Source organism: Pleurodeles waltl, chromosome 7 (assembly GCF_031143425.1).
Source record: "Pleurodeles waltl isolate 20211129_DDA chromosome 7, aPleWal1.hap1.20221129, whole genome shotgun sequence".
Taxonomy (NCBI): Eukaryota; Metazoa; Chordata; class Amphibia; order Caudata; family Salamandridae; genus Pleurodeles; species Pleurodeles waltl.
The window spans coordinates 1,342,069,526-1,342,083,702 of record NC_090446.1 but is presented as its reverse complement, the minus strand read 5'-3'; the positions used below and the strand labels follow the sequence as shown (position 1 = coordinate 1,342,083,702).

At 43.7% G+C, this 14,177-nt stretch overlaps 1 protein-coding gene across 1 annotated transcript in view; it reads right to left on the bottom strand.

Moving 5' to 3' along the window:
• Positions 1–13,541, bottom strand: part of LOC138246277 (galactoside alpha-(1,2)-fucosyltransferase 2-like) — a 71,617-nt gene extending 58,076 nt beyond the window's left edge. Inside the window, exon 1 of the mRNA XM_069200712.1 lies at positions 13,106–13,541. The gene's annotated coding sequence lies outside the window, so the exon portion shown is untranslated. The remainder of the gene's footprint in view (positions 1–13,105) is intronic.
• Between the last annotated feature and the right edge of the window lie 636 nt (positions 13,542–14,177).

The window sequence follows — 14,177 nt, the reverse complement described above, 5'->3', positions numbered from 1 at the left end:
AAATGACGGGGAGTCAGATGGGCATGCCGGCAATGATGGCCCATAATATGGGGATGAACATGCCTCAGAATATGGGAAATGGACAAAATCCAGATGCGATATCACTGCCCATTACTGTAGGTCCAGTGGTACCTTTGTATAGTCAGCCTAACTTAGGTATGAGCAGTCAGGGACAAATGCTGCAGAATGGGACAGAAAGAAGGTGCATAGAAAACACTCCAGGGATAACCCCGATAGTGGCTCAGCCAACTGGGTCTGGGTCCTTGATGGAGTTTAGTCCCGTATGCGCTCAGTCAACACTGGTGAGGTCGAGCCCCCCACTGATAATACCATTAACATCGAACACTGAAAAGTTGCCACAACCATCGATGGCAGTCGATGTGAATGCTACACTGATGGGGGTAAATGCGCAACAGCTGACACAGTGGTTCAACAGTTTAAATTCCACACAAAGTTCAGACAGTGGGAAAGGAGACGATTACTTGAGCAGGATGAGGCTGAACATGGAAGCACAAGAATTGGTGGAAGGGAATATGGGTGTGAACAGGTTAGAATCCTACACGGAAGAGGAGTTGAGGTATCTATGTCCAAAGATCACGAAAGAGGTAAACAAGGTACATAAAAGTTTGCAGGAAGTAGCAGACAGGAACGGGATTGACATAGGCAAGACGAAACACTTGAGCAGGAGCTATAGGTTGGATTTTGGGACCACAGATTTTGAACACATGAGATCAGCAGGCATGAAGGCACACCTTAGAGAATTGTTGCAGAGTGCCCAAGTGTGGAGGTGCTTAGACAAGTGGGAAAGCAGATGGGTAAAGAGGAAGGATAAGAGGAGGGACAGTGTTACAGAACACAATGAGAAAAGACCACAGAGCAGCGAGACCGTAACAATGTTACCAATGAGGGAGACAGCAGGAGGAAAATTAGTACATGTACCATGGCACAGGAGTGATATTCAGTCTTTTACGAATGATTTTCCCAAACTGAGGGAGAAGCCGATCGAATGGTATCAACAGACTGATAGGTTTGTGAAGCTTGCCAAATGTCTCTGGGAAGACCTGAACACTTTATTCGAGATTGTGGTTCCGGCAGATTTGTGGGAGGATTGCAAAAGAGCTGTAGGTTGGCCGACAAGTGAACCAGAGAGAGACAGAGAGACGGGTGCGCCATCACCTATGGTGATGTGTCTGTACTATAAGGTGATTGAACATTTGAAGACGAAGGTTGCCGCCAAAAATGTGGATTGGCAGAAAATTGATCGAACTGCCCAAGAGGCTAAAGAATCGATTCATAGTTACTATGAGAGGTTGTTGAAGGCGTTCAAGAATTACAGTGGCACAGAAGCAATCGAGGCGAAAGATATGCTTCATTTTGTGTTCAGATTTGTGGAAGGGCTGAGACCAGAGATAAGTCAGATGATAAAATCGCATTTGATCTGCTGGCAGTCGAAACCGATTGATGAAGTCTTGACTTATGCGAAATACTGTAGCGACGAAATTGAGGTGAAACAGAAAAGACTGAAAGAGAAGGTGATGATGATGCAGCTTAAGGCGGCTCAGACAGGCTTGCAAGGGTTGCCAGGGATGCAAGGGTTCCAACAGCAGGTACCGCAACAGCAGCCGCAGTTGCAGGGAGGCATGGTGTTTCAGCAACAGCAGCCGCAGTTGCAAGGAAACATGGCGTTTCAGCCACAGGGCAGAGGCAGAGGTAGAGGAGGTTTTGTGAATAATGGTCCGGATTTGAACACTGTTGTGACAGGTGTGCAGGCAATGAAGAAAGTGATGCCGTGTCACGCGTGCGGAAACGTAGGTCATTGGAAACGCGAGTGTCCGATGGTGGTGCAGGAAGGTGCAGGTGCAGGTGTAGGTGTTGGTCAGCAAAACAATGATGTCAATGCATTTCAGATAACAAGAGGACCGAAAATGAGGGGTCCAAACCCAAATTTTCAGACCATGAATCAATTGCAGGGATTACAACCTATGCAGCCGCAGCAGATGCAGATGCCCCGTGTGCAGATGACGCAAATGCAGCCGATGCAACAGCAGTTACCTTTGGTACCTAATCAGCAAATGCAAATACCTTTGGCACCAATGAGTCAGCAGCAAATGATGGTTCCTCCACAGGTAACGGGTCAGGTAATGAGCACAAACGGCACAGTACAACAGTTCCCATTACACAGTGAGAGTGGAATAAACAATGTATGGGAGAGTGAAAGCTCAGAAGAGGAAGGAGATTGTGTGCTTGCGGCATCCCTAGAAGTTGATCAAAAGGGTCCGTACGTAGAGGGAAGAGTAATGGGTCATCGCGTCTCATTCCTGGTTGACACGGGAGCCACACGTTCAACAGTTAAGAGCAGTGAAGTACCAAATTTGCCACTCTCGGGGAGGACAGTTCAAGTGGTGGGAGTAGCAAACAGGCATCTGACGAACCCAATAACAGATCCGATACCAGTCAACATTGGTAACTATCAAGGGGTACATCAGTTTGTGGTGTGTGACTCAAGCCCGATAGCACTGTTAGGAAGAGACCTATTGTGTAAATTGGGTTGCTCGATCATGTGTTCAAACGAAGGAATAACAATAGAGACGAGCAATGATGGGGAAGACGAGGACAGTGTAGAGGGGGATGAGATAGAAACAGTTGACGAAGAGTATCCTCTGATTTGTCTTTTACCAATGATAACTGAAGAAGATATCCCAGCAGAACTACGGGAAACAGTCGGAGAGAAAGTGTGGGACATGACAGGGAAAGAGGTGGGATTGATGAAAGGAGTAGAACCAGTAAAAGTGATGGTAAAGCCCAATGCGATCTTTCCCCAGACCCCACAATACCACATGCCACAAGATACCCTCATGAAAGTTGCCCAACTTATTGACGAATTCGTGAAGCAGGGAGTACTGAAAGAAGTATTAAGCAGCCCATGTAATTCACCGATAATGGGACTAATAAAGCCAAGTGGGAAAGTCCGACTTGTACAGGATTTGAGGAAAATAAATGACATCATAATAAAGTGCTGCCCTGTCGTACCGAATCCAGCTGTGATAATGTTTCAGATCCCTTGCGAAGCTGAGTGGTTCTCAGTCATCGATTTGTCACAAGCATTCTTTTCTGTGCCTCTTCATGAGGACAGCCAATTCCTCTTTTGTTTCAAATTCCTAGACAGAGTGTACAGTTGGTGCCGAATTCCTCAGGGGTTTTCTGAGTCACCGTCGATATTCAATCAGGTTCTAAAGAAAGACTTGGAAGAGTTAGAGTTGCCATTCGAGTCAACCCTAGTACAGTACATTGATGACTTACTGGTTGCATCCAAGACAGAAAGTGGCTGCACAGCCGATACCATTGCTCTGTTGAACCATTTGGGAGGGAATGGACACAAGGTGTCTCCTTCCAAACTGCAGTTCTGTCAGAAGAAAGTGAAGTACTTGGGTCACCAGATAGAGAAAGGGTCACGGAAAATAATGAAGGAAAGAATTACAAGTGTACTTCAAATGAATCCACCAAAGACAAGGAAGGAGGTGAGGAAGTTTTTGGGAATGGTGGGATACTGTCGCCAGTGGATTCCCAACTTCTCGTCTCTAGCAAAGCCTTTACTGAAATTGACCCAGAAGGATGCCTTGGAACAGATTGAACTGAAGGGGGATGAGATGGATGCTTTTGTTGAATTAAAGGAATGCATGTGCAGGGCTCCAGCTTTAGGTATGCCTGATTACACAAAGCCTTTCACATTGTTTTGCCATGAACGTGATGCATGTTCTTTGTCTGTCTTGACACAAGCCCATGGTGGCGTAAACAGACCAGTAGCGTATTTTTCAGCTACTCTGGATCCGGTTGCAGCAGCACTCCCAGGGTGTTTGCGCGCCGTAGCAGCAGTTGGTATCAGCCTCACTCAGAGTGAAGGAATAGTGATGGGACACCCAGTAACAGTCATGGTCCCTCACTCAGTTGAGATACTTTTGACCCGCTCCTGAACACAGCACATGACTGGAGCAAGACTCACAAGGTATGAAACGACTATTCTGGGCTCACCGAATGTGCAGCTGAAAAGGTGCACTACGTTGAATCCAGCTACCTTGCTTCCTGGAGAACATGCTGAAATTGAGAACGTTGAAGACGTCGAGCATGACTGCCTTCAGGTGACTGAATTTTGCACAAAACCCCGACCGGACATCAAGGATACAAAACTTGATGAAAATGACCAAATTCTTTTTGTTGATGGTTCATGTCTAAGAGATGGGGTGGGAATTTTGAAAGCAGGATATGCTGTATGTACTGTAACAGGGGTCTTGGAAGCGGGATGGCTCCAAGGAGTCTATTCTGCACAAGTAGCAGAACTTGTAGCCCTTACTAGAGCATGTCAATTGTCTGCATTGATGAAAGTCACCATTTACACTGATAGCCAATACGGGTTTGGGATTGTGCATGACTTTGGACAACTGTGGTCACAGAGAGGTTTCCTGACTTCTTCAGGATCCCCAGTGAAAAATGGGGAGAGAATAAGGGAGTTGTTACATGCCATTCAAGTACCAGCTGAAGTTGCAGTGGTAAAGTGCAGTGCTCACACGAAAGGACAGGACTATGTGTCTCTGGGAAACGCCTATGCAGATCAAGTCGCAAGATTTTGTGCCTTGAACTGTATATTGTTAAGGGATGATTGGAATACAATAAGTGAACCAGAACTCGAACCAGCTGAAGCATTTGCCTTGAAGGTCGTAGATACAATAGAAGAACTAAAAGCACTACAAAGTAATGTCAGGGAGGATGAAAGAGATTCCTGGATTAAATCACAATGCATAAAAAGACAAGACGAGCTATGGGTTTCACATGAGGGAAAATTTGTTTTGCCAAATAGTCTCTTATCACAGCTTGCGCGGTTCTATCATGGGCAAGCTCACCTAGGGAGAGATGCCATGATAAGATTGTTCAAAACTGATTGGTTTAACCCCAGATTTCGCCAAGCTGCGGAAGCAGTTTGCCATCGATGTGTCACTTGCCAACAGATGAACCCAGGAAAGGGAACAGTTGTGAACGCGAGCCACATTGGTAGGGCAAGCGGTCCTTTTAGCCGAATGCAGATGGACTTCATTGAGATGCCTGTGCATGGAGGTTTAAGATATGTGTTGGTGATTGTGTGCATTTTTAGTCATTGGATTGAGGCATACCCCACACGTAGAAATGACAGTCTTACAGTTGCCAAGCTATTATTGAGGGAGTTAATACCACGTTTCGGATTCCCGATCTCTTTAGAATCAGATAGGGGAAGTCACTTCAATAACGAGGTGATGAAGTTACTTTGCGAAGCACTGAACATTGAGCAAAAGCTGCACTGTAGCTATCATCCTGAGGCATCAGGACTGGTGGAGCAGATGAATGGTACGCTGAAATCGAGAATGGCAAAAATATGTGCATCAACAAATTTGAAATGGCCTGACGCATTGCCCTTAGTGCTAATGTCAATGAGAAACACTCCGGATAGAAAAACTGGATTGTCTCCGCACGAAATTCTCATGGGCAGGGCTATGAGACTTCCTGCAGTTCCCGCAAATATGCTTTTGAATATTACAGATGATATGGTGTTAGACTACTGCAAAGGTCTGGCTGACGTGGTTCGCTCTTTCTCTCACCAGGTGGAGGCGACCACCTTGCCACCGATCCAAGGTCCAGGACACGCCCTGAAAGCAGGTGACTGGGTCGTGATAAAGAAGCACGTGAGGAAGTCGTGTCTGGAACCCCGTTGGAAAGGCCCTTTCCAAGTGATCCTGACAACAACTACCGCTGTGAAGTGCGCGGGGGTTCCCAACTGGATTCACGCCAGTCATACAAAGAAGGTGCTGTGTCCCACAGATGAGGAAGTTGAAGCGCTGAAACTACCAGTGCCTGATAAAACGGTGCCGAGTGCTGAGACAGAACAAAAGCGAACTGAAAGCGAACAAGCAACAGCAGGAGAAAAAGAGATATTATTGGAGAACGAAGGGTCCGACTCACTTGGGGAAGACCAAGGAGAAAGTTCAGACAGCGACGACGAAGCTGCAGGTGACAAAGAGCCTGAAGCAGCTGAGGGTAGCAAAAAGCCTGAAGCAGCTGAAGGTGACAAGGAACCTGAAGCAGCTGAAAGTGATACAGAGCCTGAAGAAGGTAACGGTGACGAAGGGCTCGAAGAGAGTGAGAAAGCAGGAGGGCCTGAGCAGAAGGGGGCTTTCCCAGAAACAGACGATACAGAAAAAGAAAAGGAAAACGTGACTGATTCCCCTGAAGGTGGGGACAAAGAAGAGCAGAACGAAAGAGTTCAAACCTCTACAGAAAAGATTGCAGGTCCATCAAACGGACACGGTGCAAAAAGAAGACTAAGTATCTCACCGATAAAAGAAAAGGGTAAAGAAGGTTTGAACGCAGGAGGAAGGCCGAAAGTGAAAGAGAAAAGAGAGGAAGTGACCGTCGTGGAACAATTGTCAAGTGAGGAAAAGGACTTGGCAAAGGAGGAGAGTGCCAGCGAAGCAGAATCCAAGAGAGAAGCAAAATTGAAAAGGAAAAGGATACCAAACAAGAGGTATTCCGGTCCTGAATGGGCATATGCAGTCAATGATGATTGGACTGATGAGTTTGTATCTCTAAGCATCGAGAACGAAGAAGAAGAAGAGATACCAATAGAAAAGAAAAGTTTCATAGACTCTGTTGACTGAAACGGTAGTAAATGGCATTGCTTGCTGCAATCTAACGTGAGATAAACAACCAGCTGAGACATTGCTAAACCGAATTGAGACAAATGCTGCTAACCGAAAAGTGACTGGCCTTTTAAAGAAGACGGTGTGAACATTGTGCTCGTTCAAGCTTTGTAACTGAATTGCTAAGTAGTTTCATTTATAAGTGCTTCTAGCTCTCTGATTCTATACAGATCATGCCTGGGTACGCTATGCAAAACAATAGAAAGAAGTATTGTAAATACGTGTGTATAGGCTTGGTACTAACATGTGTACTAATAATAATGGCAATTGTGTTTGGAATGCATGGAAAGGGTGAGAATGAGACTATTGCTGCTTCTACTATTGTTCCTGTTACTGTCACTGAACTAACACCATTGAAAAGACTAGCAATGGATGAGAGGCTCTTGCATGATAAGAAAGAGCTTTCGTATAACGTTTTCTATCGCTTACTAACAGAGTATGTTGAGACTATGGATGCGAAAGATTGTTATGTGTGTACCCAGATACCGACATCAGTAAAGGAAGGGGTGACTTATCACCACATGCCTCTTACATATGGGATTACATGTAGTTTAGTAATGTCTAGGTTTTATGGTCAATCTAACATACAGTATTTTTTCTCAAATTATGATGTTACCTTTGCTTATGTTCCTATAATAGCGCAGCTAAGCGAGACTGCAAAATATTGGGATTACAAAATTATGAGGGACTTTTTCGAGCCAATGCAACCTTTTGAAACGGCTCATGCTCATAGGGAGAACCTTACTTGCTCCGTCTCTGCTGTAGAAATAAGCTTTTTAGATCGCACAGATGATAGAAGGGCTCAAATGAAGGCGAAGTTAGAAAAAGAACTGCATAAGAGGACTTCAGTAGATAATTATGATTTTGCTGCTATAAAGACACAAGGGAAAATAGCTTTAGATGCTTGGCATGTAGGGAAGTTTTGTATATATCGAGGTGAATCTTACTATGACAATATTTTTGTAGGAGCGAGTGAATGCAAACATACGTTTATTTTTAAGGCCAAATGGACATTCATGATGGACGGACTTGACCCTGTCATTCCAGGGGTATATTACATTTGTGGGCATAATGCCTATTATCGTCTTCCAAAGGGATGGTGGGGAAGATGTTATTTGGGTATAGTGTTTCCGAAGGTTTATCAACTGGATGACATATCGATGATTAAAAAGACACCTGGATCCCACCGTATCCAGAAAAGAGAGACCGCAGCTGCTGTGGTAGGTGATATATTTGGAGCCATGATTCCTTCATTAGGAGTTGTGCTGAATTCCATCAAAATAAGAAAGTTGTCTACTATAGTGGATAACATGCTGACAAAGTTTTCAGGTGCTATAATCCTGATGGATGCTGAACTTGCAGCGGAAAGAGCTATGACTCTTCAAAATAGGCTTGCTTTAGACATTCTTTTAGCAAAGGATGGAGGCGTTTGCAAAATTATTGGTGCACGTCACTGCTGCACCTATATACCTGATAATAGTGTGAAAATTAAAACTATGCTTGCTAATCTAACAAAAGAAAGTGCAGATTTGAAGGAACTGAAAGAACCAGGAGTGTGGGAGAAGGTTGGAAAGGGACTTGCTTCAGTGGGACATTGGATTGGGGGAATTTGGAATGGAATATTATTGAAAATAATAGAAGGAATATTAATAATAATAATATGTGTATTTGGAATTTGGGGAATAAAAAGGGGAATAATAATGATTATGGAAAGAATTAAAAGGAGAAAGGAGGAGAAAATTATGAAAAGAATGGCAGAAGAATACAAAGCGCAAACTAGGGGGACTAAAAGGAAAAGGGAGCTGACAGAATTTTAATGGGATAAAATTTGTGGGCTAAATTTGTGTGATGACAAGTAGTCATCAGAGGAGGGATTGATGAAGCAGAAAATGAAGGTTTTGATTTATTAACGCATAAACGTAGTGCTGAAATAATCATGTGTGACATTAACCGAATTAATAAAGATTGTACGGGGACAAAATGTGCCCTCAGAGTAGTTTGCCATCATTTATACGCGTGCTTTATATAACGTGGTGTATTAGAAATGCACTAATCCGACATAATCATAAACGTGTGCTACGATTTGCTTATTTGAAATGCCTTAGCTTAGCATTACTTTAGCGGAGGCTTTGGCCTAGTTGCCTGGTCTCACGGTTTAAACGTTCGTATTTTTCCACTGTGCTATTAAACGTGTATTTCTGCTTGAAGCTGTACTTTTCCACAGAGACTGCTCGCATGCTTATCTTAAAGTTGGTGCCAGCATGGCATATTTTCTCTTAAATTCAAGGTCTGCTTGCAGGTGCGGACAATGGAGCCTCTGAGAGTAAGCTAATCGAGAAACAATGTTGCAAATTGCGTACCCATCTCCAAGGATAATGTATGCTTAAGTAAAAGCTTGAGAACTGTCGTTTTTGATTGGTCAATTTGAAGCTAACCTATGAACCCTCCAATGGAGACCCTACTGGACTTGAACTGTTGTCTTTAAAACCCAGGTGCATGAGAGGGAAGCTCTCTCTATCTTCGGACATCCCGCCATTTTGACTTCGTAGCTACTATGACCCATTTTGCTGCGACGCCATTTTGAGAGACTTTGATGCTTTCTCTAGTCGAGAGAAAGAGACTTTAATGATTCTTGCCCTAGAGACTTTAACTTTGATTTGCCCCTTTGCATGAAGTAGTAATCTTATCTTGCCGCCGTGAGGCAATTGCCCCGTTCACCCCTGCCCCTTTGTCCCGTCCCATGCTGATCGAGAAACGGTACCTGTGAGACGAAGACTTCATTGATTGCTGATTGGAATTGGTAATTATGAAAGGAAATTGTAAAATTGCATTGTGTTTCTTTTAGGTAACCAACTGCTGATTTTGATAAGGACCCTAGCTAGGAGTTTTCTAAATTGCTGTTGCCAAATCGTTTTTGCATGAAGTCCCACATGCTGATGCTAATTTGAGGTTAGATGAGGATTTCATATGTCGCACGATGCAATTGGAGATCTTGTTATGCTGACTAAATGTACGCAATTAGCCCATTACAGATTATCGTATTAGTGCTTTGCATTGCCACTATCGAATGCCTTGTGATTCAAATGCTACATAGATTACACTTGTTTCGACGATATGGACAGCTATTAATGTTCATTTATGTTTATCATTTGGTGTTGAGACACATCTATATTGTGCTAGCTTTGTTAATATAGGGAAATAAATTCACTAACTTTGCAATAAACTGGTGTGGTTATTCCTGACTGAAAGGTCAGGGTTCGCCGAAATGTATTCTGGATTAATTGTTAAGTGTTATGTTGTTCAAGGTGTTGCTTATGTTCGTTATTGATTATCGATAAAAGGTGATTGATCGATTAAGAGTACAGAGAGTTCCCACTTAGTCAAAAGATTCATCGACCTAAAGAGCATCCGAACGCAGGTAAATTGGTACCACGTTCCGCTCTATCACCTACCTACCAAATCGCTTCAGGATAGAACTGAAGAAACAACACCATTCGCCAATTCTGCCGGTTTCTCTCAGGATTGCTTGAGAATCGAATCTGGGCAGTTTCCGAAGGACAGATCTGCTCCGGAAGTAAACTACAAACAACAGGCAGATTTCGCGTTCCAACAAATAGATCTGTCCATCCCTCATCACAATCTCATGTGGCTCCCCTTCCCCTATAGTGCACTGCAGGGCCCATGAAGCATGCAGTCCTTTGAATGTACTGCTCCCTGGTTCTTCCTTCAAGCTATCACACCTCCCCCCTCATGCCCAAGAGACGTCTCCCTCACGGAGCGGCAGACCCCAGTCTCCAAAACCCTGTCTGGTCGGTAGACCCTTCTCTCCCCAAGAAAACACAGGTGGAGCTCAGCAGGCGAAGGACGTTCAGTAAGATCTCATAGGGCATGTGAACCTTGGAGTTATCCTCTCTCAAAAGAATAAGATGATGGTCCTGGCAAAACAATACCTTTCGGAGTATTTCTTTTCCACACAAAGGGGTGATTGTTGTGCTGCATTGCATTTTTTTTTTTTTTTTTTTTAGTAAATGTGTCCCCTAAATTTATCTTCCAGGGAATGGGTGCATTTCATTGTTTTTGTAGGTTTTTCACAGTATTACTGTACTAAAGGAGCAGCAGCAGAAATGGTGGCGGACTGGTCATCCTGAATAGGGAGGTCCATCCAGGACCATGTCCGCCGGTGTCACAGCTGCCAAAAGGATGCCAGTGATGCCGGACCTGTCGGAGCCTGTGCTATCGGGTGAATCTGCCTTTTCTCCTCAAAATAGGGAACACAAAGAAGAGTAGACAGGACGTCTGCCTTTTTGGTGGGTGTCCTCCTGTCACTTATTTATTCTAGAGCAGTCCCAAACCATGGAAATAGAAAAGGCACTATTAGTCCTTCTGCCAGGTGTATGCTACTTAATGGTGTGTTACGGAGCCAGTGTTGTACTTTAGAGCACTGTTCTGGAAGCGCACTGTCATTTGTGGACAGCACATTTGCCACTGAAATTGCCACTAACTTTGTACAAACAAAGTTTTACTGATAAAACTATATATCACACAAATGGTAATGAGTCGAAATCGGGTTTCAATGAGTATTTAACATTTGCACATCACCAAGTAAAGGGTTGTGATTTGTTTTGAATGTATAATCTTTGTTTCACTCGCACTATAGAATTACAAAAAAGGCCTCGTTTGTGCATTCATAATTTTTTTATCTATTTTGAAACATGTATAGTTAATTTACAAGTATTTCATATTTGTTATGTTTTAGAAGAAAACTGACATCATATAGCCTTTACTTTCACTTCCTGTACCCCAGCAAGATTGTCACTTAGGTCACTTTTACAAAATCCTCTCAATTTGCAGTGAGAGAGATAGAAGTAAACACCAGTTTGGGTGTAAGCAGCAATTTGTTAGAAAAGACTGAAATGTGACTGAAATGTGACCTTTTCTTTAACGACAAGATAAACACAAAATGTATTTCTCATTTACCTTCTGAACTCCAGGACGGTTATTTTTGGGGGTGCTGCAGCACCACACGCCCTCCTCCCCAACTTCCAGCAAGCCTTTGCCAGCCTTACTTTTCGAATTTAGAAATTCTCATACCTGTTTTTTTCTCAAGCATGGTATCTTAAATATTACTAATTATAATAACTAATGTTCCTCCCAAGCCAACCGTGGCCCATCTCGCTTCTTCTACACACTTTACTTCTGGACTAACCAAGATACTGCCGTTTCATGCGTATTTCCAGTGTGAAGTTGGGCTGTCTGTCTTTCTTAGTCCGCGGTAAACTCCGCTGCAAACCTTGGTTGGCCAGACATTTGTACGAAAGTACTTCCCGCCTTGCGTTCAACTCCAGGCAGGGGCGCAGCTGTAAGAAGTGTGTGTGTTGGTAGTTGGGGGAGGAGGTCAGTGGTAATGGATAGCAATGTGGACAGTTAGGGTTACTTAAAAGACAACATGTTTATGGTGTCCAGGATTTCCCCGGACAGTCCCAGTTTTTCGAGGACTTTCCCAGTGTCCCAACGCTTCTCTTAATTTAAAAAAAATGTCCCGTTTTTTGGAACAAAATTCAATTCATTAAATAAATGTCCCTGTTTTTGGGACAAAGGTCAGATCATCTAAGGAAGCATAAGTTAAAGGTATGCTTTCCTTTAACAGACGCCTTCAAAGTATGAAATAATTAAATAATGTATCTGTTACTGCCAGGCAACAGAGTTCCCTGTCTGCTCCCAGCAGAGAGAAGAGCGGGGAGCAGAGAGAGGAGGGTGGGGGCAGGTTGGGGGTTGCAGGGTGGGAAGTCAAGCCACAGGTAATTTTATATATGTAGTATTGTAAATGTGTGTGTGAGTACATATATATATTTGTGTATATATATATATATATATATATATATATATATATATATATATATATATATATATATATATATATATATATATTTATATCAACACATGTATAGGCACACATTCACAAAGCTACACAAAAACATTCACAAAGCTATGCAAAAAAATTGTACAGGCCAGATATATAAGTGAGAGTAAAGTCTTTAGTCCTTCTTTTATGTCTGACCTGTCCCGGTTTTTGCTCCTCAAAATCTGGTCACACTAAACATGTTGCAAAATAACGAACAGTTTTAAGAACTTCAAAATAGATTGTGTGTTTTTTTCCTATATGTGCATGTTAAAATCTTAGGGGAAATCCGACAGTCACCTCACCATACCCGACTGAATGCACTAGTACCCAACTACTGGAGAACATACTTATTAGGAGGGTGTAACAACCCAACAACCCCCCTGAGGCGACGCTCCTGACTCCAGGCGCTACTTGCTTCTTCTCGCAGACCTGGATGTGCCCAAGCGCGCCAATCCTCCTTAATGTTTCTAAACCTACTTACCTTGTTCAAGGAACAGCCGTTTAAATCCTGTGTCAGGAGGAGCTTGCTGTGTCCTGAAGCCGCACGCCCTCTCTTCGTCTCTGGTGAACTCCGGTGCCAACCTTGGTAGCCAGGTGTCCACGAAACTCCTCAGACCGGCGCGTGCTTTCAAGTCCGACCACCGCGGGCACTGGGCTCCTCGACTCGCCAGCTCTGATGTTTCTTGGTTGTCTTCCTCCTCTCCCTCCTCACCCTTATCAGTCGACTGACCCACCCACGGGCGGGCGAGGAATGCACGTGCAGGTGTGGCTGCACCAAAGTGCACACAAAGAGCCATGTCCTCTCAAAACAAGCAACTATAACCAAGACTGCAGAAAGACCAGATCCCGAGACTCGGGGGAAAATATTTGAAAACCTGCCGGTGTCATTATAAAGGAACGCCTTTTGATAGTACGACTGGCCGGAAATAGTCTGTATAATGCCAAAATTGTTTATTTTTCAAACCTGAATTGAGAGGCAACCATTTTTTTTATACAACGCGCTTTTGGATTTGGTCCACAGGGGGCAGCAACTCTTCACGACCCGTTCAAGGCTAAGCGACACTGGCAGTAAGAGATACTCTCAGGTGACAGCATGGCTTAATTTGTAAATAATAATAAGGTGCCGGTGCCCAAAACCCTTCTCTTAAACACGCGGCTGCTGCATTTGATTGTGTGAACACAGACTACTGAGGCGGCGTAATCCTGACGCCATCTCGGGCCTCTTTCATCCATAAAAAGCCACTCCCTGCCCTTTCATCTCTCCCTTTGTGAGCTTTTTCGTTTTTCTCTTCCTCCATCTTTTTCATGTGTGTCTTTTGCTCGCAGCAAATGCTTGAGGCAGAAGAATAAGCCACTGTCCTCAAACACAAGTGCCGGTGCTCAGGACTGGAAAAAACAAGCACAAATTAAGCACTGGGTGACAGCGCTCCGTGGCGCAGCACAGATTCTTCGGTATCCACAACGAAATATACATAAACAAATAACCACCAAAAGAAACAAAGTCAACAGTGTTTTTTTGTTTTGTAAGGAACATTACTAAGGCAAATAGGACT